We start from the raw sequence: 13,523 nt of genomic DNA on the forward strand, positions 1-13,523 counted from the left end.
ATTATCCCGACCCCCCCATCCCAGGGTCCTGTCATTCTCCTTTAACATATAAAAATTCCTTTGGTACCTCAACTCCCCCGAGAGCAGGGAGACGAGGCCCACACAAGACCACCTTCCTCTCAGGGCCGGGTGGTCCTGCCTCCGCCTGCCTCCCTCCACGCCAGGCTCCTGATTCACAAGATGGGCAGCCAGTGCTCCTTTTTCGAGTGTAGCCCGGATGCATGTACGAGACAGAAACAGGCAGAGGAGCCAGTGTTCGTGTGTTCTGGAGGCTGGGAGGCTGGAAGGGGGCTTCTCATCTGTCTGCAGCCCCTCTCTTGTCAGGAGTAGCCAAGGGATGCTTGCTCCCCAGGTTCCCTCCCCCCTCCCCCTGGCTAATTACATGCCTCTTGGTGAAAGGAAATAGTTTCTCAGCGGAGCTGGGAAACCCCGGGCCCTGGTGCCCCCTCCTCATCTTCCTGGTCGTGGTGGGTGATGGAGTGTGGAGCAAGCTGAGGGCAAAGGACAGGCTAACCGCAACCCCCCCCCCCACCCAGGTGGAATATGTGTGCTATTCCCCCAGCCACTCCTGGCTACCCAAGAACAAAGGAGAGGGGTTTAAGTGCTTGCCACGGTGACGTGGGAAACAAAGGCAAATGAAAAATTAAATTCCCTTACTGCCTACAGCCCACTGACGAGTCCTTGACACAGGCAGACTGACCTCCCTCTGGGAGCTCAGCTGATGAGGACGCTTTGCTAGGGGCAAAAGAGAATCTTGGCTCAACATTATCCTGACTCCTGCACCTGGGGTCCTGTAAGTCTACTTTAACATATAAAAATTCCTTTGGAAACTACCTTTACTTCAACTCCCCCAAGATAAGTGCTGGCAATCATCCTCCAAGCTTATGGCCCCCTGATAGACACCTGAAGGGTCTCATGACTGAGGTCTTCTAACCGGTAATACATGGCATTTTTCTAACAGCAGCTGGCCCCTCAAGGTCCCGGAAACCTTGCTTCCAAAATTCCTTAGAGACTTACACTGTGTCTGACCCCCTCCCCACCGGAGGGTATACAATCAGCTCTTCCTGCCCACGGGTCCTGCCCCCCTGCTTTAAGAAAATCACTTTTTTGCACCAAATGCGTCTTCAAGAATTCTTTCTTGGCCCTCAGCTCCGAACCACCCCCACCATCTCCCCAAAACTTCATCAGTGGGTGTCACAGGAGGAACGAGAAGGAAGCAGCTGTTCCTCCCCACCCCCTCCCCGCGCCTTCCCTGCCCTCCCCAGCGGTCCCAGCCGGATGCACACGGGAGCCTCTGTCCCAACCCTGCTGCTGGGCACGGCTGTGACTCTGATGCTCTCAGGAAACCCAAGCAGAGGATGAGATTAGGGGCTGGCTATGTGTCGGAGAGTCCCCGAGGAAGAGGGGTTGTTTAGCCACAGCCCTTAACTGCTGCTGCTGGGGAGTGACACGGAGTGTGGCTGGCCCACCCCTGCTGTGTACAGCTGCTGGGCCGGCGGCTGCTTCCAGCTGGGCTGCTGGGCAGGGGCAGGGCTGGAGTGGGGGGGGGGGGTTCCTGGCTGAGGTCCCGGATCTTCCTCCCCCCGCGGCCTCCCTGGATTGGCACAGTCCCTGGGGTTGTGGAGCTCTGTGCCACGTGGGACCATAGGTGAGGGGGACGTGGAGGGAGCGGCTCAGGGAGCAGGAAACAGCTGGGCTGCTGATTCCCTAGAAAGGTTACTCATGAAGGCTGTTCCGGGATGTGAAGGTTATGGGCAGCTTTCCTCCTTTTCCCACCCCCTGAGAGAGGGAGGAGAGAGGGGGCGTCCTGCCAAGGCTCAGACTAGGCGGTCTGTCCCTTCAATACCTGCAATGAGGTACGAGCTGGTCCCCTGCGAGGGAGCCTGGGGGCAGGAAACTAGAGAGACTCTCTGGGCCTCTTCTCTGTTGCCTTCCTCTCACCCGTGACCTCATGGTTCCAGGTGCCTTCCCGAGGTGCCCTTAACAAAATGCAAAGTCGAGGGGTTAGGGTTGGGGGAACTCGGGAAGAGGGGTGAAGATTGACCGGAATTGATGGCCCTTCACTAACCACCCAGCACTTTCATCCCCGAGAAAAATCAGACCACTTACTGAGTCTCAACAGCCGGGCAGCGCTGCGCGGAGGTGGAGAAAAGGGACAAGGGACGGGGGACGCGGCAGAGACTGTAGGGCCCTTGAGGGCAGAGTGTCACTCAGATCTTTTTTTTTTTTTTAATTGAGATCATTGTAAATTCACATGCAAGTAAAAGAAATAATACAAAAAGATTACTTATACACTTTGCTAAGTGGTAGCTTTTAGCAAAGCTTAGTATAATATTACAACCGGGATACTGACGCTGATACAGTTCCCCCGTCCTACTCAGCTAGCCCAGCCTACCTACCCGTGGGCACGCATGCGTGTGGAGTTTTATAGATTTCGTTGCCTATGTACACTTGAGCCTTCGCAATCCAGATTCTGAGCAACCACCCTGCTCCCCGGAACAGGATCCCTCACGTGGCCCTTTTGCAACCTCACCCCCCATTGCCCATCCCTAATCCTTGGCAACCACTATTCTGTGCTCCACTTCTTTTCTTCTTTTTTAATGTTTATTAAAAAAAATTTTTTAACGTTTGAGAGAGAGAGAGAGGGAGTGAGCGTGAGTGGGGGAGGGGCAGAGAGAGAAGGAGACACAGAATCCGAAGCAGGCTCCAGGCGCCGAGCTGCCGCATGGAGCCTGACGTGGGGCTCCAACTCACGAACCCCGAGATCATGACCTGAGCCAAAGCCAAACACTTAACCTACTGAGCCATCCAGGTGCCCCTAAAATTATTATTTTGTGGGTTTTTTTTGTTTGTTTGTTTGTTTTTAAAGGAAGCTCATAGAGGCACAAGAGTAACAGAGAATTTCAGCAAAGCTGGGGAGTTTGGACTCAGCAGTGGACTGGATTCCATGGCTGTGGCATCTCGCTCGGCTGTGGCGCTGGCATTGCCTGAAATCACGGCAGGATCTGGCAAATGCGGTTCCGTCCTACGGGGTCGCCAGTCCCGCTGCCACTTGGCTGGATATGCCGCGCTGTTTTTTCTACTTATACGGTGTGCTTCTCCTTGCTGTGTTAGGGGCCTGAGATGGACAGTGGTTGTCCCTCACTGGAGCAGCTGTAGGTGGTGTGGGTAAGGTCCCTTCCCCGCCAAGTGCATGCGGACCATCCACCAATCCTCTCCTCCCTTCAAATTCCAAACCCTCAGCAGCCCAAGTCCCTGATGCCTCCAAAGCCTCCCAGACACTGCCTGCCCCAGCACAGCCCTCCTCCCAGCCGACCCTTTGATCTGACAAAGATGCTTAACCTTTTGATCCCATCACGGGACTGTCCCCAGCCCTTGGTCACTGGAAAGGGAGAAACGGAACCCTCCTTACTTGTTCCCATTCCTGTTTCTTTTGAACAAGGATGAGCTCCCTTTGGGATTCTCCTCTGGAAGAGAAGGAGATCGCAGACGCTCGACACTCGGTTCCTTGTTCTCATCTACTCATCCTGCCTCTGGTGCCTCCTAGGTGCAGGCTGGAGCCAGTGATGTGGCTGGGAAGAGACCCCGGCCTTTGAAGCCAGCCTCTGGGGTGGCAGAGGACAATAGGACACTGTTTTCCCAAATGCCTCATTCTCTCTGCCAGTTCTCTCTCCCATCTCCCTTTGGGTCTTGGAGGCCCGGCCTCCTCAAGTGTGGGTAGGACAGGGAAGGCGGAGACAGAGTTCTCCTTGGGGGTATCCCCCACCCCGTTCAGGGCCCTCCATGCCACTCCAGTGGTCACAGCAGACATCCCGTTTCATTTCAAACTTCTTTTTTCCCCCTGGATTGATTGATTCTTCTCCTTGGCAAACACACACCTCCAGAGTGATCTCAGAAACATAAATCAGATCATGTCCCCCCTCTGCTTGACTCCTTCTGGTGTCTTCCTGTTGCACAAGAACGAATTTCATGCCATCTGGTTTCTGCTCACTTACCCCACCCCATGTCTGCCTCCTTGTCTTGCTCTGGCTTTCTTCCTATTCCTGGCACTTCCCTGCCTTACAGGCAGGTCCTGCCTCAGGGCCTTTGCACTTGCTGTTGCCTTTTCCTAGCGCTTTCCTGTCAGATCTTCCTGGGGTGGGCTCCTCCTTAATTTTCAGGATCTAGCCAAATGGCACCGCCTCGGAGGGTCCTTTCTCTCTTGACCCCTCCTCCCCAGCCCCTCCCCACAGGCCCTGTAACTCATCATTCTGTTTTCCTTCTTTCATAGCCACCTGTAATTATTTAGCTATGAGTCTGTACGGTTTCCCTGCTAGAATGTATATTCTAAGACACAGGGACCTTGGCTGTCCTCTTCACCTGTGTGTCCCCAGCAGCTAGAAGGGGTTTCACCGATATTCTGTTGGATGACTTAATAAATCCCCCCTGGGGCTGCAGTGGGGCTGGGAACGGCCCATAATCTGGGCAGAACACTGGCCTCAGAGACCCGGCAACTAAGCGTTGGTTTACCCGTCCGCTCTGGCATACGTTAACTGCACAACCCCACAGAAGTCACTCTGCCTCTTTGCGTTTAATTTTCCTCGGATGTAAAATAGAAGTGCTACCAGTTGGCTTCCCAGGACCGCCGTGAGGCTGGGAGAATTGTGTGACGGCGCAAAATAGATGTGGAATGAGTGCTGGCTTAAAAATAAATCCACACGGTTCATCGGGAGGCAGCAAAACAGCACCTAGGTGCTGGCACATACTGATTTCGTCTCTACAACCTTCGTCAACTTTATCATGCTTTTTATTTAAGGAGGGTGACGCTTGAGGTAACGCCAGTGGAGAAATAAACAGAAAACCACCACCGGGGAGCCAAATCCAGGCCACCGCAGGTTTTTGTACGGCCCACGAGTGATGAAAGGTTTTTACATTTTTACGTGGTTGAGGAAAACAAGAATAAAGGGGCCATTCCGTGACACATGAAAATTGTATGAAATTCAAAGTTCAGTGTCCATAAATAAAATTATATTAGACGCCCACTCATTCGTGTGCCGTCTGAGGCTGCTTGTGTGGTGCCAAAGCAGAGTTGAGCAGTGTGGCCCCTAAAATATTTTCTCTTGGGCCCTTTCCAGAAAACGCGTGTGGAGCCTCGGCTGATTGTAGAAAGTGAAAGGGCTTGTCCAAGAGGCTGCTTGGCAGTGGGGAGGACGGCATGGCCTCTGGGGAACTTTCCGCTTTCAGGGCCCTCTGCCGCATGCTCTGGAAGGCCCTGCTTCACCCCCAGCCAGACAAACGGAGGGGGGCCACGCACCTGCGAAGCCTTTGGGGGAAGGAGCCCCCAGAGCAGTGCCCCACGGGAGCCCCTTGCCCTGTTGCGGCTCAGCTAATCTCCCCTTGCCCTTAGCGTTTTCCTAGAAGGTGGAAGGTGGGGTGGGTGAAGTGGCTTAACCTCAGGCACATCAACTCTCAAAGCCAGAGGCGGGCCACCCAAGGGAGGAGCCCTGGGTACCCTTTTCCTCCATGCCGGCACTGCAGGCACCGGTCTAGGAGCCAGCCTGTGAGAGCCCTGGTAGGTTCTTCTTAGGAAAAAAAAAAAAAAAACAACCAGGAGAGCTAGCTGCTTCTAGGAAGTGGCCAGTGTGCTCCTAATGACAGGCCTCTCTCTCTGGGGAGCTTATAATCACCTTGGGAGGCTCCCCCTCCGTGTGGCAGAGACGATGCAGGAACACTGTGGCCGTGGGGGTGGGGATGTGTGTGCAGGGAAGAGACAGGAATGAAAATGCAAGGGCCTCTGTCCTGAACAAGCCAGGGTGCTGGGGGGGGGGGGGGGTCGGGAAGCCGAGGCCCAGGGCACAGTGCAGAGGCAGAAGCGTGTTATTCCAGGGCCTCGTCCTTCTGCTGGCCCCGCCGTCTGCCAGCTCTGGGAAGTCCGGAGGGCTGGGCTGAGCCCCGGCCACTGGCCTGCACACTCTAAGGAAGGAAAGGCCCATCCTACCAAAGACCTCAGGGAACAGAGACAGAACGTGGTCTTGCCCCGCCTTGCTCAGGTCCCAGCAGCCGGCGGCCTCCACCCCCTTACGTCTCCTTCCGTAGAAGGAGACACGGTCAGAAAACTAGCGGTCAGGGCCAGGCTCCAACACTTAGCAGGTGTGTAGACCCAGCAAGTCACTTGCTACCTCTCCAAGTTTACGATACCCTTTTTTACTAACACCTGTCTCCCAAGGTCATTGTGAGGACCGAGTGCCATGTTGTGCATGAAAACCATTAAAGCCCAGGAGGGAATGTTCATGGGGATGAGCTATGATCTTTGGGCCCACCCCTTGCAATGGGCAGAGCGAGCCTCCAAGCCCAAAGTGGCTGAGTGACCTTGAAATAACTAAGGCATAGCATGTCCCAAGCAGAGGCGCAGGCCCGGAGCCTGAGACGTTCTATACAATCTAGGAGATGTGATGCGAGGGAGGCCTATCCCAGAGCTGCAAGGCCTAGGGAGGCTATCACCGCTCACATCCAGGCAGCCCCCTGCGTGTGGTCTGATCTCAGCATCTCTGATGGGGCCCAGCCTTCCGGCAGCTAGCCCAAGATAGCAGTCTGCTTCCTGCCCAGACTAGAACAACAGCCCCTACCCGCCCCTCTGGTCTCTGGCTTTCCTCCTCCGCTCACCTGCTCTAGGCCAGGAAGGTGGAAGACAGGTTTTAAACACATGGATTTCACATGGCAATTGCCACTCCCCTCTTTGATTCTTGGAAGGTGTTGCTGGAGTTCTAGAACCCCCCATGGGACCCCCCCGGGGAGCTCAGCACAAAGGGAGTGGGCCTTGGGTTCTGGTCCAGCTCTCTGCCACTCTATAGCCACGTAAGCCTCGATGAGTCACCTCTCCAGTGCTGTGTCCTCATCCTATAAACACAGAACTGATACCTTTCCTGTCTGCTGCTCTGAGTGGTCAGGAGCAAATGGGAGGCATCTGTGCAAGGGTTTTGAAACCACTGACATTTACATGCAAGGGACTGCTGTTTTCATGGAATGGGGAATGGGGACAAAGACACAGACTGGCAGGGCAAGGAGGACAGAACCTGGCAGAGATGGGGGTGGAAGGCAGGAGACGGAGGGGACAGGGGACCAGGGCAGTGATTGTTTACTGCTCTGGGTCAAGCATTAAATTAAAGGCTCCATGGTTCTCACACAACCCTGTGGGATGGGTCCTACAATCCCACTTTGCACGGGGCAGCCTTGGCTCAGCAATTTCAGTCGTTTGCCTTAGTTTACCACCAGTAAGGGCATGGCTGGCCAGCAAGCCCAAGTGTGTCTAACGCCAGAGTCTATGATCTTTGCACCCACCAAGTCTCTGGAGAGCCTATTCTGGGTGTGGGTGTAAGACTAAAAACGGGGGTAAGAGGACAGGAGCGAACTGAAGCGGAGGAGGGGAGAGACAGGAAGTATTTCTCAGAGCAGGGCACAGAGCCTGGTCCACTGAAGATGCCAGTGCTAATGCCAGCCCATACAGTGTTTTTATGCAATGCAGAGAAAGGCCGATGCAGCCACGAGCCTTGCCTAGTTGTGCTTGGGGAGTGAATAAATAACATGTACAACTGTATATGGCAGCCCTGGGAGGGGCTCTGAAATTAATTAATCAAAGAAAAAAAAAAAAACCACTAGGGGTGCCTGACTGGCTCAGTCGGTAGAGTATGTGACCCTTGATCTTGGGGTCATGCGTTCAAACCCTATGTTGGGCATGGAGCCTACTTGAAAAAAAGAAAGGAAAAGAAGAGAAGAGAAAAGAAAACCAAACAAAATCTACAAAACAGATTTTGTGCTCGTTCCTCCTCCCTTTCCTGGCCTTGGAGCCCAGCAGAAAGGCTCCTCCCACCAATTCCTTCTGTGTCTCTGGGGCCCCAGAGTCTGGAGGCTGGTGGCCCTGCCCAGACCAAGACTCAGGCCTGTGCCTCTCTTCCCCGCAGGCCTGGGGATGGATTGTGCAAAAGTGGTACCATACCCCGAGGCAAAAGGTTAGTTCACAATCTACTTATTAATTACTCACTTGCTTATTATCTTGAGCATTGCATCAGGACCGTGAGAATGGCTTTATAGCCACTTAAATTAGTATCAGCTCCCCTCACCCCGCAGACACACACCAGGCCCAGGTACAGTAGTAACTCCTGCCAAAAGTCACTCCAACCCAGATTCCCTACAGCTCCTGGCACATTCAGGTCATCCCTTCCGGAATGGGAAAAGCTGCCCAGCCCAGAGGATTCCCCACGTCGGATTCCCAAGATGGCGTCTGCCACAGGCCATCTCACCCATCCCTCATTCCTTGGCTGTTCTGCTCTGGACTCAGCTTCATGGGATACCTAGAGAAGGGAGGTCAGTAATATTACACCTTACCTTGGATCGCCTGGGAAGTCCCTCCTCTAGTCTGACTCCCGCCCCTCTTGCTGCAGTTCTAGTGTTTTCCCCCTCGTTCGGCCCGCCTTGCCTCTGTGTCAGAGCACTTAATGGTGGTATGGCAGACTCCTCCTCCTTCTTTTATTTCTGCCTTGCAGTCCAGAGAGTCAGCGCCACAGGACGAATGGAAGGAGACCTTCCTTGGGGCCTCTTCCCTTGTACCCTCCTGCCCCTTTCTTGACCCCTCTAATTTCCCCACTCTGGAGACTGGGGAGTCACAGCCAGCAACCAAATCCCCTTTGAGCTCTGTGGCCTCCTGGTCTGGGCTCTGTCTGGGCCTGCTGCGGCTTCTGCACTCACACACCACCGAGGTGCAGCACTGATCTAGCGAGAGCTGAGCCCTGGCAGAGGCCGCCAGGCAGGGAACTCAGGGCTCTGACCACACCCAAAAGAGGGACCTCAGGCTCTCTCACTTGCCTCCACTGAGGCCACCTTGGGCAAGTAACCTGGCCTCAGTTTCCCCATCTGTAAAAGGAGGTAGGCACCCGCCTATCTCTGGGGTCATGGTGGGGGTGGTCCAGAGCCAATGGCCGAGAAAGAATTGTTGAAGACGCATTTGGTGCAAAAGGGTGATTTTATTAAAACATGGGGACAGGACCCGTGGGCAGGAAGAACTGCCCTGGGGTCACGAGGAGTAGCCAGTTATATACCCTCAGGTTGGGAGGGGGTTAGGAATAGAGTTAAGTCTCTAAGGTATTTTGGAAGCAAGGTTTCTGGGACCTTGAGGGGCCAACTGCTGTTAGAAAAACGCCATGTATTACTGGTTAGAAGACCTCAGTCATGAGACCGTTCAGATGTCTATCAGAGGGCCATAAGCTTGGAGGATGATTGCCAGCATATATCTTGGGGCAGTTGAGATAAAGGAAGGTTTCAAAGGATTTTTTATATGTTAAAGTAGACTTACAGGACCCAGGTTGGCTGGGGGGAGGGCCAGAATAATGTTGAGCCAAGATTCTCTTTTGCCCCTAGCAAAGCGTCCTCATCAGCTGAGCTCCCAGAGGGAGGTCAGTCTGCCTGTGTCAAGGACTCGTCAGTGGGCTGTAGGCAGTAAGGGAATTTAATTTTTCATTTGCCTTTGTTTCCCACATCACCGTGGCAAGCACTTAAACCCCTCTCCTTTGTTCTTGGGTAGCCAGGAGTGGCTGGGGGAATAGCACACATATTCCACCTGGGTGGGGGGTACTCTTAGCCTGTCCTTTGCCCTCAGCTTGCCTGATGCTTCCTCATCACTAGTGAAAATCAAACCTGATGTCTGTGAAAGTGTTTTGTAAGCCGGTAAGTATAGCACAGAAACAAGTAATTATCGTTCGCTGTCACCAGCTTACTGGCCTCAAAGCCCCAGCTCAGGACTTCCCGGCTCTGCCTGGCTTCCCTGGACGTCTCCCACTGAACTCTGTGATCATTTTGACCTCTGGAGTTGGTGTGTAGCCTTGAGGTTTCTGTGCTTGCTGATCTGTTGCTGAATCATATCTTTGCAGCACTTTCTATTTCCCTGAGAAGAATGTAACTTCCACGAGGGCAGAGAGCGTACCTTGCATGTTCTTTTCCGTCCCCGCACAGCGTCCTTAGGATCTGCGTATAAGACTGGATGGACAAACACACATTGAGATTCTCCTCTAAGGGCAATATTTAGACAGCAGCCTGCATCCTTACCAACAAGCTTTCTGCATAAAAATGGAGCCTCCCAGGTTAAGTGGCTTCCTGGCAGGCATCAGGTTACTACATCGTAGCACAGAGCCTGATTTGTAATTGTTATTTAATAAACGTTTGTTGAATGAAAAATGAATGACTGGATGCCTGGTAAGTGGCCTTGGAGAGCCCACACTTTTTTCCACTGGAGCTCACAGCCTCTCCGAGACCGAGACCGGCTGTTGAGAGCTCTGGGCAGGCGCGGAGCTGGGGAGCTGGGGAGCTGGGTCGCCTCGGGCTGTCCCTCCCCATTCTCCAACCCCACCCTGGTGAGTTAGCCCCTCAGGCGGTCTGAGCTCCCAGAGTAGAGTCCCCGGCATTCATAGTGACATAATCACCTCCTTGCTCCAGGCATTTCAGAACCCAGCCCAGTTAACAAGTGTCTTTCCCAGTTAGGCACTTACAGGGAAGTTGTCTGGTTCACTCCTGCGACTCTTCAGGGGAAGGAGATGGCATTACTTTTCTCCGCTCCCATTCTAAGCTCCTTGATGGAACATTCTCCTGATGCCCCTAAAATATGGGAGGCTAAAGGACTCAGATCTGGCCTTTGAGAGAAGAGCGGGATGGGTTTCACTGGCTCTCAGCGCTGGGAAGGACTCTTGTACTCACCCAGGCTCACCCTTTACCTGGTACCTGAAAGCCCCCTGTCATACTTAATCGGCTTACAGCTGATTGGGACCTGCTCCCTTCGCTTCACTCATCTATGATCTGCCTCCTGTGACTCTCTCCTCTGCTCCAGGTTGGCCCTCTGAAGCCATTTCTTTTTGACACGGATTTTGCTGCCGTCTATAGAAAAGCCAACACCTTTGCAAGGAACATTGGGCCACATTTCCCCACCTCTGCTCTCTGCTCAGCTGGATCTTTCTGCTTTGGAGGTAGTTTCCGTCTCTCCCAGTGATTCCCCAAGGGGCCCAGGTGGGCTGGAGGGAGAACTCAGAAGGAAGTTTAAATCCAGAGGAAAGTTCTCTTTGTAAAAGGATTTCTGGTCTGAGGGAAGTTTCCTGAAGTATCTTTGAAGGTGTTTGTTGTTATTTTAAAACCTGCTCTGCATTGGGGGGTGGGGACACTTAAATTGGACTGTCCCCTGCTGTGTAATGAGGAGCTGCACTCGCCAGCAGTTTTTTTTTTTTTTTAAGTTTATTTATTTTGAGAGAGTGAGAGAGAGAGAGAGGGAAGGAGCAGAGAGAGAGAGGGAGACACAATCTTGAGCAGGCATTGCCCCGTCAGTAAGAGCCCCATGCGGGGCTCGATCTCAAGAACCGTGAGATCATGACCTGAGCCTAAACCAAGAGTTGGACACTTAACTGACTGAGCCGCCCAGGTGCCGCTCGTGAGCAGTTTCAAGGCTCTACCTTCTAGCAATGACAGAGGAAGGGGAGCATTGGTGACCTCAGGAACTAGAAGCCACTGCCATCCCCAAGCTTGAGGTTTGAGGTGGGGGGGGGGGGGTAAACGGTTCTTCTTTCACTGGGTTCAATTTCTTCCTTTTCTGTGCCCACGAAGTTTTTGGTCCTGGTGGAAATATGGCCCAGGTGTGTGGGTATAATCCCTCCAGCTCCTTCTTGATTTTCCTCAGACTCTGCTCCGTCTCATTTCTTCACCCCAACGCTTAGTTAAGGAGGCCCTGGGGCTGGTTTTCCTGCTCAGGTTCCTGGTGATTTCTCATCCCTCTTTCTTCCTCCTTCCTTCAACTTATTTTATCCTTTCCCTTTTAAAAAAAAATGATGTTTATGGATCCTTTCTATTTACAAAACCAATCTATGATCCATACAAGAAACCTGGAGATACAGACGTTTCCCTAGTGCACCCCCCACCCCGGCCCCCTGAGATCAAAATCATCCTTCCCACTTATAGAAAGCCAGTATTCACCTTTCGGTTATTTGTTTGTTTGTTTGTTTGTTTGTTTAAGTAAGCTCCACAATCATCCTGGGGCTTGAACTCATGACCTGGAGACCAAGAGTCGCATGCTCTACACTCTGAGCCAGCCAGGCATCCCTGTGTTTTGTTTTGCTTTTTAAATCATTTCTTCTGTATAGACTTACACTTAAGTTTTTTTGTTTTTGTTTTTGTTTTTTTTTAAGTAGGCTCCACACCTAATGTGGGGCTTGGATTCGACTATCCTGAGATCAAGAGTCTCTAATCTATCGACTGACAAAGCTAGCCAGGAGCCCCAATATATACCTAATGTTTTAAACTTTTACTTTGGAACAATTTTGTATTTACAGAAAAACTGCAAAGATAATACAGAGTTCCCATATACCCTTCAGCTAGTTTCCCGTGCTGTCGCCGCAACCACAGTATAATGATCAAAACTGAGAAATTAACACAGGCGAAGTACTATTTACTAAACTGCAGACTTTATTCAGATTCTGCTAAGTCCACTAATGCCCCTTTCTCTCCCAAGATCCAATCCAAGATACCACATTGCATTAGTATATACCTAATTTAAAAAAAAATGTATATCCCACTGTGCATACTCTTTCGTAGTCAGCTATTCTCATTGGTAACATATCATCTGTGTTTCCTCTATCAATTAAAATTATTCTAGGTGTGCCTGCGTGGCTCAGTCGGTTAAGCGTCCAACTCTTGGTTTTGGCTCAGGTCATGATCTCATAGTTTGTGGGATCGAGCCCCACATCGGGCTCTGCGTTGACAGCAAGGAGCCTGCACGGGATTCTCTCTCTCTCTCTCTCTCTCTCTCTCTCTCTCTCTCTCTGCCCCTTCCTGGCGCTTGCTCTCTGTCTCTCCCTCTCAAAATAAATAAGCATTTAAAATTAAATAAATAAACAAATAAAATGCTCTTATGTTATCACCATTTTTAATGGTGACATAACGTTCTGCTATACGGATTTTGCCAAATTTGCTTAGCCAATGGTTTATTATGCTACATTTAAACTGTTTTTAGTTTTTCACCGTATGAAGAATGATGAGATGAACACCTTGCACATACTCCTGATACACCTCTCTTTGATTATTTCGCCGCAAAAGAAATTCCAGAAGTGGAACTGACGTGTCCAGGGGACCAACCCTCCCCCTTCCTAGAGTACAGCCAGGATTTGGCCCTGCTGGTGGCCCTTACACTCAAACAGACCGCTTACCCCTCAACCTGAGGCAGGCAGGGGAAGAAGCAAAGAGGCCGCAAAGGCACCACAGCCATTGGATGGCGGGCGCAGCAGGAGGCGATGGGAACATCAAGTCCTTCAAGGCTTCTCAGCCTTCTTCCAGGCTAACCAGCCCCAGTTGGGTATCTTATCTCTATAGAAAGAGGATGATGCTTGTTCTGAGCCTAAGGATAATGGGAAGGGGCTGTGGGTGGGGGCTGGAGCAGAAGCTGCTAATGCACTTTTGCCAGCATCTTTGGTTTCTCCAATATCCAGTCAGACTATTAGTTCCCCAAGGATGGCCCTGCTCCT

This window comes from Acinonyx jubatus, chromosome E4 (assembly GCF_027475565.1).
Source record: "Acinonyx jubatus isolate Ajub_Pintada_27869175 chromosome E4, VMU_Ajub_asm_v1.0, whole genome shotgun sequence".
NCBI classification, from domain to species: domain Eukaryota; kingdom Metazoa; phylum Chordata; class Mammalia; order Carnivora; family Felidae; genus Acinonyx; species Acinonyx jubatus.